The 13003-nt window shown below is 37.3% G+C and overlaps 1 protein-coding gene and 1 long non-coding RNA gene across 3 annotated transcripts in view; one reads left to right on the top strand and one right to left on the bottom strand.

Moving 5' to 3' along the window:
• slit3 (slit homolog 3 (Drosophila)) overlaps positions 1-13003 on the top strand; it is a 237875-nt gene that overhangs the window by 32615 nt on the left and 192257 nt on the right. The gene's annotated exons all lie outside the window — the stretch shown is intronic.
• On the bottom strand, positions 1494-9840 carry LOC142963130 (uncharacterized). Of its 2 annotated transcripts, none has more exons than XR_012957387.1 (9): positions 6318-9840; positions 5316-5403; positions 4682-4791; positions 4560-4600; positions 4352-4427; positions 4142-4258; positions 3862-3977; positions 3162-3348; positions 1494-2091 (listed from the first exon to the last, which is right to left on the bottom strand). It is a non-coding gene; the product is annotated as an uncharacterized LOC142963130 (long non-coding RNA). The 2 variants fall into 2 exon arrangements; XR_012957388.1 differs by having other exon boundaries at positions 4142-4255; positions 6318-9839.

The raw sequence follows: 13003 nt of genomic DNA on the forward strand, positions 1-13003 counted from the left end.
AGATAAATACACGCTGCAGAGATACCAAAAACCAAGAAAGAGAGAGAGAGAGAGAGAGAGAGAGAGAGAGAGAGAGAGAGAATTTGATAGATCTGGAAAATCCGGGCGAAGTTTCATTCAAAAGTTTCATACATTCCTTCATGCTCTCCTAAAAATACTTTCCAACATTAAAGATGATTCGATACTTATTGCATTTATATTCACTTAACTAAAGGTGTTACTGCTGTTTTTGTATATTGATTTCTACACACTATCTAAACTAAACAAGAATCCCAATTTCCCCAGTAAAGATTTCCCCTGTAGAAGGTTGATTTCTTGACCATTTATGCACGACTGGATCTATGCATGCGAAGGACGAAGACTCACTGTGACAGCAGCCCATCAGAATACACGGAAGTTAGACATTATGCACTTCTAGTTTGTGTGTAACCCGTATTATGCTGAACACACTTCTCGCTTCACTGACGTTCTCCTTTTAACAGCGGGAATGAAATTGTTTCTATATATTGAACAACCTGCTGTTCAAATGACTGTTTCTTTTGTTATGAACGCTGTCTGCCATGTTTAGTTTTCTCTGTATTTATGTTTTTCACTTTGCAAAGTGCACTGTAAAAAAAATTCTGTGTAATATACGGTAAATTACCGGCAGCTGTGGTTGCCAGAACTTCACCGTAAAAAATAAAGTGAGAATGTATAATACATCACGGTATATCTTTTTTGCAACCGTAGATTTCACAGTTGAGAACAGTTTTTTGTTTACGGTAAATTACTATAAAAAACAGAGATTTCATAAACCTGTTTAAGGTAATATGCAATTTAACGGTAAATTACCGGCAGCTGTGGTTGCCAGAACTTCACCGTAAAAAATAAAGTGAGAATGTATAATACATCACGGTATATATTTTTTGCAACCGTAGATTTCACAGTTGAGAACTGTTTTTGGTTTACGGTAAATTACTATAAAAAACAAGAGATTTCATAAACCTGTTTACGGTAATATGCAATTTAACGGTAAATTACCGGCAGCTGTGGTTGCCAGAAATTCACCGTAAAAAATAAAGTGAGAATGTATAATACATCACGGTATATATTTTTTGCAACCGTAGATTTCACAGTTGAGAACTGTTTTTGGTTTACGGTAAATTACTATAAAAAATAAGAGATTTCATAAACCTGTTTACGGTAATATGCAATTTAACGGTAAATTACTGGCAGCTGTGGTTGCCAGAACTTCACCGTAAAAAATAAAGTGAGAATGTATAATACATCACGGTATATTATTTTTGCAACCGTAGATTTCACAGTTGAGAACTGTTTTTTGTTTACGGTAAATTACTATAAAAAAAACAGATTTCATAAACCTGTTTACGGTAATTTGCTTTAGAAATAACAGCCATGTTATAAACGTGTTTACGGTAAATAACCTTATAAACAGCAACTATATTGTGAAGCTAATTACAGTTTTTCTCAGTAAAAAACACAGTACAACTGTATGATACATTACGGCATTTTATTGAAAAATGCAACTTAACGGTAAATTACCGGCAGCTGTGGTTGCCAGAACTTTACCGTAAAAAATATAGTGACAATGTATAAGACATCACGGTACAAAAATACGGTACAACATAGAACGTAATACAATTGGTTGGCATAGATTTCAGTCAACTTCTGATTATTGTAAATTACAAAGGAAATATCAAATAAAGCAGATTGTAAATCAAGGTACAGACCATCATTGATATACCTTAAGAAACTAACATTCTCTGTGAAAAACAGGTTGAACTGATACAATATCTTGTACAATATACTCACAAAGCAGTGTTGAGATCTTGAAGAAACAGCATGTGTCCATATATATATGAAGGATAACCATGAATAAACATGAAAGGATTAGCCACTTGCCCTGAGTTGATCAAGAGTAATGAGTCACTGAGTCCAGACTTGACTGAAGAGGGCACTCAACATGGTATAGCGTCTCACATGGACATGAAGTTCAGGAAGCTGGAACATGAAGCGTGTATTTTCACCAGTTCTGCTTGAGGACTCGTATGTTGACCATCAGGTATTCACTGTGGACTGGAATGATCCTCTCTGCACCCAAAAACAGAAACAAAGGCAAAGTTAGATTGATGCAGTGCTTCAACATGATGCCTACAGAAACATTTACTGCCTTCTGCTGTTAAACTGAGCTCCAATGACCTAGAAGAAACCAGCACTTTATACTTAATAAAAAATAATAGTGTCACAGATTATTTTATTTTTTTTAAATATCAATAACGTTTATTTGTAAATTTTGAGTTGTTTGTTTATTATTCTCACTTTAACAGATAAAAATAAACAAGTGAGATGGGAACATTTTTCATTTAGTTGCATAATAATTGTGCACACATATATATTCTCCTAAGAAAGCCAAAACCTCACTTTTACTTTATTAAATATTCAGGTTTGAGGTTTATAACATTTTGGATTGACCGAGAGCTCTGTAGTTGTTCAATACAATTAATACTCAAAAATACAACTTGCCTTTTAATTGTGCACACAGTGTAAAGACAATCATCATGTTTGATACAACCAGGGTATCTGCACATCTTATTAATTCCATCAATTCTACATTTTTTGTTTTAATTTTTTTAATTCAATGACTTTTAAGACCTTTTAAATATCTCTAAAATCAATTACATTACTGTTGCAAAATAAATAGAGAAACTAGAATACAGTAAGCTGTATCCTGTTGTTGAGTTGTATTGCATTTGAATAACTGAGCTATTCAGTGTACAATAGCTAATATAACTGCCTTCTCGTTAACAAAAATCAAACTGTATGGCGGAGACCCAGTTCAATAGGAAACAATGACCCCCAGCATTTACCATCAAATAAACATAAGAGTGCACTGTAGGGCCCACTTGGGTGCAAAGACACAGGTGCAAACCCCTTTTGGGTGGATTTTGGAAAGATAGTACACAGAATTAATGACATTTTACTGCTACGTGAAACGTAATGTAAGGGGGATATCAGTTCAGAGCACTAAAAAACAAATAGTACTAATACAAAACTATATTCCAGTGGTTTCATCTATGTTTGCATGAAGCGGTTGGCTCAGACCGTGCACCTGAGGATGATTGATTGAGTGAAGTTTGAGTTGCACCTATCGCACTGCTTACCTCTAATTAGCCTTGACAAGACTGGTGTCTGAGTCATTGGGTCCAGACTTGACTGAAGACAGGTGGGACAGAGTCTCATACAGACAGGGTATGCTGTTCAGGAAACTGGAACTTTAGGCAGGTGTTGTCATAATTTCTGCTTGAAGACTCACAAGTCAATCTGGTGTTCGCTGTGGGCTAGCATGATCTTCCAGCCAGAAAAAAAGACAACATAGAAAACATTAACAATACTAACAATAATAATAACAGTAACATCACCAATAATATAACTTTATATAGCACTTACACAGTTGCAAAATGGTTCTCATACTTCACACAAAAAACAATCAAACTATAAAAACACAAAACATTAAAGAGGGTAAAACAGAACAAACTTACCAAAGGGTAAACAAAGAGTAGGGTTAAAGATTTCATAAAAAGGTCAAGCTACAAATATGATTCATGAATAAGAAATAGCCATAATACGTATGGTATGTCAATAAAGTCAAAATAAATTCACAGTATGTCAAAAAAGGTTATTCTGGCAAGAAGTTAAAATCACATTGGATCATGAAATGCCTAGTTTTATGCAGTACTTAACATCAACAATACATGCATACACTGTTTGAACATGAAATGGCTAAACAGTGCTTACAAAAATAGAAGACCCTAAAGCCTTCTCTTGTTAAATGAACATACATTGAACTTTACAACAACTTACCTCTGTTTATCCTTGACAACACTTGTATGTATCCGATCATAAGGTTACACTAGTAGGACAGCAAAGAGGGTGATGAGGTCCATCTGAAGTACAACCGCTGGTAGTCGTAATCACACCTGAAAGAAAGAATAAAGAGAAAAAAGACAAGGGGTGGACATACATCCTCTTAAGTGAAAGATGAAATCATGTCAAGCATCAACTTTTACTCTTTTCAATGCAAAGGTTGCAAATTAAAATGAAATGGCTAAATTCACACTCAAAAATAAAAACAGTGCCTCACCTGGTTTAGCCCGTACCACATATTGTTATCGCAGCAACAAAGGTTTGATTCCCGTTGGGCCATGTGTTGCAGATCATCCCCTCTCACTCCACTGTGGTCCCTGTCTCTCTACTTCTGCTGTCCAATAAAACACGAATGACAAAAAAATCATCTTTAAAAGTAAAAAAAACAACTGCTTGCTTTGGGCATTTAAATGGATTAAAATCCCACCGTTTTCCTGGTTGTCATAAAAGCCAGCAAGTTGTTCCCATCCAAGTCCACAACCACTAGAGTTTGAATGCAATGTCTGAAAGGTGGCAGGAGCAAATTAATTCAATGTTGCAAGATTAGAGTAAATTGTCTTAATTATCTGCACAAACTGCTCTTGTACCAATTAAAATGTTCAGATATTTGTTAGATATGTGTACAATTTACTTACTTTAAAGGAGATTCTTCTTAGCAATGCCACCTGCCTTCGACCTAGAAGTTTCACAAAAGCACTGGAACAAATTGTCTTTCTTTTGACAGACATTCAAGTATTTCAAAGAATTGAATACTGACTTGAACTTTACTCCTTCCACATCTGGTTTATCTTGGGTCTGGAGGCGATCAACAGCAGAGTTGTAGCTGTCAATGGTGCGCTCTGCTCCGCACAGATTTGGATCGTCACCCTGAAATTCAGATCGGATTATTAGGCAGTACCTACAGAAATATTGCGAGTGACTGAAATTTTCAGTGAAGGCACCAATGCCATGAGAGCCCAAATTATGTCCTGCAATGCAATATAAGGTTATTTTGACTACTGTTTCATCTGATACTACGATCCCGTTCTCCTCCAAATCCTTCAAGTCTGTTAGTAATTCAGAGAACACAAATGTTTTGAAATCTTTCTCTCTACACAATAAAACAAGTGACATGTGGTTTGTGTCAGACCTTACATGAACTGGCAAATTATCATCAGATACATAGACAGCTAATATTTTATGTATTGTCTTTGCAGAGCCTAAAGGGTTAAAGTCTCTTTCACAGGCACATAATATGAAAACATATCAGTCCTGTTCTCATCTCGTCCTAAAAACATTTTCTTAGGCTCCACATAGTTGAACCCTTTTTTGAAAGACTGAGCTCTTGAGTATGCTGTCCTCATTGGCCCTCTATGACATGCAGAGAAAAGATCAAATTCTCAAAGACTCACAAACTTTGCTGATGTCCTCATCTGATATTGGTGTGTCATTTTTAAACAGTGAAGTTAGTTTGGTCCAAGCAGGTAGTAGAAACTGTCCCTGCAATTTCAAGTAGAATAAACAGAGAAAAAGATCACTGAAGTTTTCAGAAATATCCATATCACCTTTATCTGTGCTGGTCTCTATAACATTTTCTGAGTCATGCAGGTGAGGGCCACAGTCATGTGATTCAGTTGGAACAGCTGATGACTGAGGAGAAGCAGATTCTCTGTACATGTCACTAATACTGCTGTCTGCTATTTGTGTCTCCGTGGCATGTGGGCAGTAAATGAAGATCTGACCGTGAAAACATTTGACCATCCACTCACTTTAATAATTAGCTACTTTGTGTCTGGACATGTGCTTTCAAATAACGCCATAGCCATTTATGAGCGGTAACGTTAACAGACATGGCGCACTTATGAGCGGTAACGTTAACAGACATAGCACATTTATGAGCAGTAACGTTAACAGACAGTTTATAAGCGGTAACGTTAACAGACAGTTTATAAGCGGTAAAGTTAACAGCCGTCCCAACAGTAACGTTAGCTTAGCTGTAACGTTAGCTGATAGGTTACCATTATGCCTCTGGTAGAAATGAGCCTTATAGCTCCATATCTAACAAAGGTCTGCTTGCAACCAGCTTCAACGCACTTAAATAAACAACGTGGTTCATCACTATGAAGTTTGCAATGAAGCACATAACCCCTCGATGTTTTAGCTTTAACTGACTTGCCACAGAAATGACAACTAAACATTTTCCTAGCAAACCTTTGGTAAAGTAAGCTAGCTAATGTTTAACACAGAAACCCATAACCCATGTTACATCCACGAAAAGTAAACTCTCAACTCATTTAGATAGCTAAGTGAACTTACTATTAACGTTGAATGACTCGTTTTTGCAAGGGCGACACAAAACTGCAGAAAACAAAGCCTCAAATTCAAATGTAACGTTAGCTAGCTGACATGCTTACCTTCAGAAGAAGTGTTGTGTTTCCAGGAGTCAGGCCGTTGATCATCAGTAACGTGCTGCCTGAGCGCGCAGAAAAGGCGCTGAAATGAGTTCAAAAGTTCAGCCTCCAACCGTTGCTTTTTTTAAATTGTTGTGTAGGTCTGATCACTGCCGCCTCCGTCCGTCCGTCCCTCTCTCTCTCTCTCTCACTCTCTCTCTCTCTCTCTGTCTGTCTGTCTCTCTGTGTTCCCACCACATTTGGTCAGGTTATTCACTGAGACAGGCACCTGTTGGTCTTAAAGTGTCATGAGGGAATCGCTAAACAGTGAAACAGTATGATCATATAGGGTGCACTGCACACACATTAGGAATAGATGTCACAGGGTGCCTTGAAACTGTCGCGAGATCTGCACCTGCAAGCACCTGCAATGTTACAAAATACTAACCAACAGAGATCAAAAGAGAGGTGGGGGATGGGGTGAGGGGTGAGATGCAACTTATGCTCTGCAAAAAAGGATTACAAAACAAGGAAAACGTATGGAAGGTTACTCTCTACTGCTTTGAATAAGCAGACTAGTTTGCATCTAGCACTTATTGTTTTGTTTGTTGGTTAAATATTAGTTCTGACTGTTGAAACTGACAATGTCTTTCAAAAATTACAGTGTTGGCCTTCAAATTTATCTTATGGTATATTTACATTATTAGCACAATGGTTCGTACATTTAACCGTGACAAAATGTATTTCTTTTTACTAATAGTACCTGCAAAAACTGCAGTGTTATATTTTATATATTATAGTGTATTTACAAAAACAGCACAATGGTTAGTGCATTTAACCTTGACAAAATGTCTTTTTTACAAATAATGAATGCAAGCAACATTGATCGGGCCCTCGCACCTTCACGCACGTCGAGGGTACTAGCAGGACTCTAGTTGCCGCGGCCGTGCTTTCTGTGACCATGAGACACTGCGTGCACGAGTTAGACAATATTTCCTGCGTGTACCAGTGGCGTAGCAAGATCATTTTGCCAGGTCTTAAGCCTCGAATGTTTTGAGTTCAGCTCTGAATACAATCATAAATGTAAGCCTGTAATGATCGACAAAAAAACAAATGTTTTTTGAATGCGCTTCAGTGTTTGTAACATAAAAGACTGTCAAAGTAAATGCAGGTGTCCAAACCGACTGTTTGTTTGTGGTGCAGCTAGCTCTGACAATCACTGCTGAGTGACTCAAAGCGGAAAGAGTCGAGGAGAAATGGCAGAATGTATAGTTCCATGTGGAAAAAAACAAACCGAAAGGTGATCCCATGTGGTCTAATCTATATCATGAATTAGGTTAACGTGACTTCAGACGGGGCTGCTCCGTAGGTCTGCTAACGTCGCTGGACACGCTGCTCGCTAATCGCTCCAATAACAGCTGCTTCCTCTGCAGAAATGCAGACTTTAACTGAACAACAGCTGCTAGTAAAGACAACGTGGGTGTTTATGTCATCGTTTCTAAACGTATGCGTTTACGACTGTCCACAAGAAGAGGTAACTCTGGAGTTTTCAAACAAGTCTACAACATATTAAAAAAGCAGGGCTCTGACATCTTTAGAAGTAAAAGTTGGTCTGATCTCACCAAGAGTACAACAGGGTGTACGCCTTAAGGACGTGTACACCATGCTGAGGTCTGAGTGTCATACAGGCAAAAATCTTTTCTAGATAATCTAGAGGAATTCTGTTCAGGTGACCTCATTGTAGGCCTAGTCCACAATGTGTGTCCAGAATCTGTGGGTTCTGGGACCCATATTTGAGAGATTATGGCCATTCTTGCATATGTCAAAAAATCCACTCAGGGAATAAGGCATCAATTAAGCCCTTTGGGGCTGTTTTTGGGGACCTTAACTTGCAGCTACGAAGTCCAGATTATAGGTAGGTAATGGTGACGAGCCCCTCTTTGAAGGAGAAAAGGAGTCAAATCTCTACCCTGATTTAGAGTATAAAAAGTTAGAGAAAAGACTGGTGAAAACTGGTGCCATCTGGTTCGAATCATCTCTGTTGGGTGCATTTGAAAACACTTGTAAATGGCTTATTGTCCTAATATTCACATATGATGGACAAAAGAGGACCCTCTTAAAGGCTCAATTGGATTCAAGTCATTAGCATGCTGCTAACAGAAGTTAGCTTTCCCAAGGGTCTGCAGAGATCTTGCTTTAGATCCTGCATTACGTTATCACAGGGGAATGATTAATACAAAATTCAGGCAGTTTCAACCTTTCACTAAGATTTAATGGCCCGTTTCTCACTTGCCAAAAAAAGCCGAAAAATAAGGCTATATGCCTCAATTTTGACCTTTGGGGCTGTGTTTGGGTACCTTAACTTGCAGCTACGACCGTAAAATTTGGGGGAATTCATATTCACTAGCCCCTCTTTAAACAGGAAAAGGATTCAAATTTCTACTTTGATTTAAAGTGTAAAAATTGAGAGAAAAGACTGGTGAAGGCCATTTCGGATCATAAGTACCATTGGGTTAGAATCCTTTCTGTTGGGTGAAATAAACAGTCAATTTTCAACTTTTCGCACCATTTAATCTGTGGGAAAAGGTGGAATGACTGTGAAAGTTTCAGGGTCCTAGCCCATTGTTTTCTATGGGTATGTAGGCCGAATTGGGTAAAAAATCCATAGTTCACTATGGGAAAAGTGTTTGGAATTACCAATTGATTTTCATACCACTTGATCTCTGGCCAAAGGTCGATTGACTGTGAAAATTTCAGGGTCCTAGCCCATTGTTTCCTATGGGTAATTAGGCCGAATTAGGTCAAAAATCCATAGTTCACTATGGGAAAAGTGTTTGGAATTACCGATTGATTTTCATACCACTTGATCTCTGGCCAAAGGTCGATTGACTGTGAAAATTTCAGGGTCCTAGCCCATTGTTTCCTATGGGTAATTAGGCCGAATTAGGTCAAAAATCCATAGTTCACTATGGGAAAAGTGTTTGGAATTTCCCATTGATTTTCATCCCACTTAATGAATGGGCAGAGGTCGATTGACTGTGAAAATTTCAGCCTCCTAGTCCATTGTTTTCTGGGCGTATTTAGGCCGAATATGGTCAAAAATCCATAGTTCACTACGCAAAAAGTGTTTGGAATTTTCCATTGATTTTCAAACCACTTAATGAATGGGCAAAGTTCGAATTCATCCACCCCCGTCGCCTTGCCAGCAAGGAGCTTTTTGAATACCTTAGCGGCCTCCACCAGGGATATGGGTAATAGATAATATTTGCAGAAGTTGCAGAGTTGGCTGTTAGCTATATTATGGTGTATATCTGTAATTAGTACAATGGTCCGTACATTTAACAGTAAACAAATATATTTTTTTAAAGTAATTAATGCAAAAATCACGGTATGGATTTTTGTTCATATTACGGTGTATTTCCTTTACCAGTACAATGTTTAGTACCTTTAACAGTGACAAACTGAATATTTTACGAATAATAAATGCAAAAAATACGGGGCTGGCTGTTGAATGTATGATGCGTTTTACCTCCATTGGCAGTGCAATGGTCCGAACATTTAACAGTAACCAAATGTATTTTTAAAAAGTAATCAATGCAAAAATCACGGTATGGATTTTTGTTCATATTATGGTGTATTTCCATTACCAGTACAATGTTTAGTACATTTAACAGTGACAAACTGATGTTTTTACAAATAATAAATGCAAAAAATACGGGGCTGGCTGTTGAATATATGATGCGTTTTACCTCCATTGGCAGCGCAATGGTCCGTACATTTTACAGTAACCAAATGTATGTTTTAAAAGTAATAAATGCAAAAATCACGGTATGGATGTTTGTTCATATTACGGTGTATTACCGTTACCAGTACAATGTTTAGTACATTTAACAGTGACAAACTGATTTTTTTACGAATAATAAATGCAAAAAGTACGGGGCTGGCTGTTGACTGTATGATGCGTTTTACCTCCATTGGCAGAGCAATGGTCCGTACATTTAACATTAACCAAATGTATTTTTAAAAAGTAATGAATGCAAAAATTACGGTATGGATTTTTCTTTCATATTACGGTGTATTTCCGTTATCAGTACAATGTTTAGTACATTTAACAGTGACAAAATGTATTTTATACGAATAATAAATGCAAAACATACGAGGCTGCCTGTTTAATGTATAATGCGTCATATCTCCATTGGCAGCACAGTGGTCCGTACATTTAACAGTAACCAAATGTATTTTTTAAAAGAAATAAATGCAAAAATTACGGTATGGATTTTTCTTTCATATTACGGTGTATTTCCGTTACCAGTACAATGTTTAGTACATTTAACAGTGACAAACTGATGTTTTTACAAATAATAAATGCAAAAAATACGGGGCTGGCTGTTGAATATATGATGCGTTTTACCTCCATTGGCAGCACAATGGGCCGTACATTTAACAGTAACCAAATGTATGTTTTAAAAGTAATAAATGCAAAAATCACGGTATGGATGTTTGTTCATATTACGGTGTATTACCGTTACCAGTACAATGTTTAGTACATTTAACAGTGACAAACTGATTTTTTTACGAATAATAAATGCGAAAAATACGGGGCTGGCTGTTGACTGTATGATGCGTTTTACCTCCATTGGCAGAGCAATGGTCCGTACATTTAACATTAACCAAATGTATTTTTAAAAAGTAATAAATGCAAAAATTACGGTATGGATTTTTCTTTCATATTACGGTGTATTTCCGTTATCAGTACAATGTTTAGTACATTTAACAGTGACAAAATGTATTTTATACGAATAATAAATGCAAAACATACGAGGCTGCCTGTTTAATGTATAATGCGTCATATCTCCATTGGCAGCACAGTGGTCCGTACATTTAACAGTAACCAAATGTATTTTTTAAAAGAAATAAATGCAAAAATTACGGTATGGATTTTTCTTTCATATTACGGTGTATTTCCGTTACCAGTACAATGTTTAGTACATTTAACAGTGACAAACTGATGTTTTTACAAATAATAAATGCAAAAAATACGGGGCTGGCTGTTGAATATATGATGCGTTTTACCTCCATTGGCAGCACAATGGGCCGTACATTTAACTGTAACCAAATGTATGTTTTAAAAGTAATAAATGCAAAAATCACGGTATGGATGTTTGTTCATATTACGGTGTATTACCGTTACCAGTACAATGTTTAGTACATTTAACAGTGACAAACTGATTTTTTTACGAATAATAAATGCAAAAAATACGGGGCTGGCTGTTGACTGTATGATGCGTTTTACCTCCATTGGCAGAGCAATGGTCCGTACATTTAACATTAACCAAATGTATTTTTAAAAAGTAATAAATGCAAAAATTACGGTATGGATTTTTCTTTCATATTACGGTGTATTTCCGTTATCAGTACAATGTTTAGTACATTTAACAGTGACAAAATGTATTTTATACAAGAAATACATGCACAAATTATTGTTTTGGCTGATATATAGATTTACGGTGTTTCACTGTCAGATAAACTGAATATAACCGATTTACAATTTACGGTCTCTTACTGTTGTGATTTAACAGTTTTTCACTGTAAAATTCACTGACTTTTCTTACAGTGTGTATGAATAAGAATGCAATAAGTTGCATTTGACTCTTTTCTGTGAAAGCATTTAACAAGCCAAAAGTCATAAAGTATAAAGTTTGTGTGTGTGTGTGTGTGTGCGTAGGCCTATGTGTGTCTTCTTATGTGGATGTGTGAATAAAACAAGTCAAAGTGTTTGTTAGCATCCAGGCGGTCAGCAACCAGGCGCTCTTAAAGTTCACGGCAGCAACACCTCTTCCCTTTCAGCCGCCTACGTTAGCAGCTAGCAAGCTAGCTCGCTGCAGGGCCAGATCCTATGAAATGTTCGTGGGAGGCTGCGGGCTCGTAGAATTTTTTTTCTTTTTTTTTTCGTGGCAAAGAATTTTTATGTGCTTACACTGAAATAGCACAGAGGCTGCATGTGGTAGTAATTTAACCTAACAAATAAAGGTGAGTTGGGATGGGGAAGTAGCCACGGAACAGGTCAAGGGGAAAGTTTGAACTATATAGTTTACTCTAACGGGCAATAGGGATGTGTTTAGGCACATACTGTACATCCTGTATGTGTGTGTGTCCATTTGGGTGTCTGTGTGTGCTTACTGTTTGTGCTTGATTGTGATTATTGCATGGCTTAACGTGTGCAATTAGGGTTTATATTGAATATGAATACACAGCGTGTGTACATTCTTATGCATTCTAAATGTGTATACATAGTTTAGCAATTTGTGTCTCTGCTTGCATCTGCATATTTGCTTATATGTTTATATACGTCGTGCATTTGTTTGTACATGTCTACTTATATTCATGTCTCTGGCTTTGCTTGTGTGTGTGTGTGTGTGTGTGTGTGTGTGTGTGTGTGTGTGTGTACATATATAGAGAGGGTAAACTTGATACCAAGCCAAATGCACTCACACTGTTTGTTTAATCACAATTTAGGTTTACATGAGAACACTAATCAAAAACAGACGTGGCTCCTTGGAAAGCTGGAGGAGGAGGAGTAGTAGGAGGAGGAGGAGGAGGAGGAGGAAGAGGAGATGGATGGAGAAGAGATGTGAGGGTGAGGAGGAGATGGATGGGAAGGCATGAGAGGAATGGGAGCAGGGGGAGAGGAGAGGAAACAAGCCTGTTAG

The sequence above is a fragment of the Anarhichas minor genome, unplaced genomic scaffold (assembly GCF_050575085.1).
Source record: "Anarhichas minor isolate MPS153535 unplaced genomic scaffold, ASM5057508v1 ptg000028l, whole genome shotgun sequence".
Classification (NCBI taxonomy): Eukaryota; Metazoa; Chordata; class Actinopteri; order Perciformes; family Anarhichadidae; genus Anarhichas; species Anarhichas minor.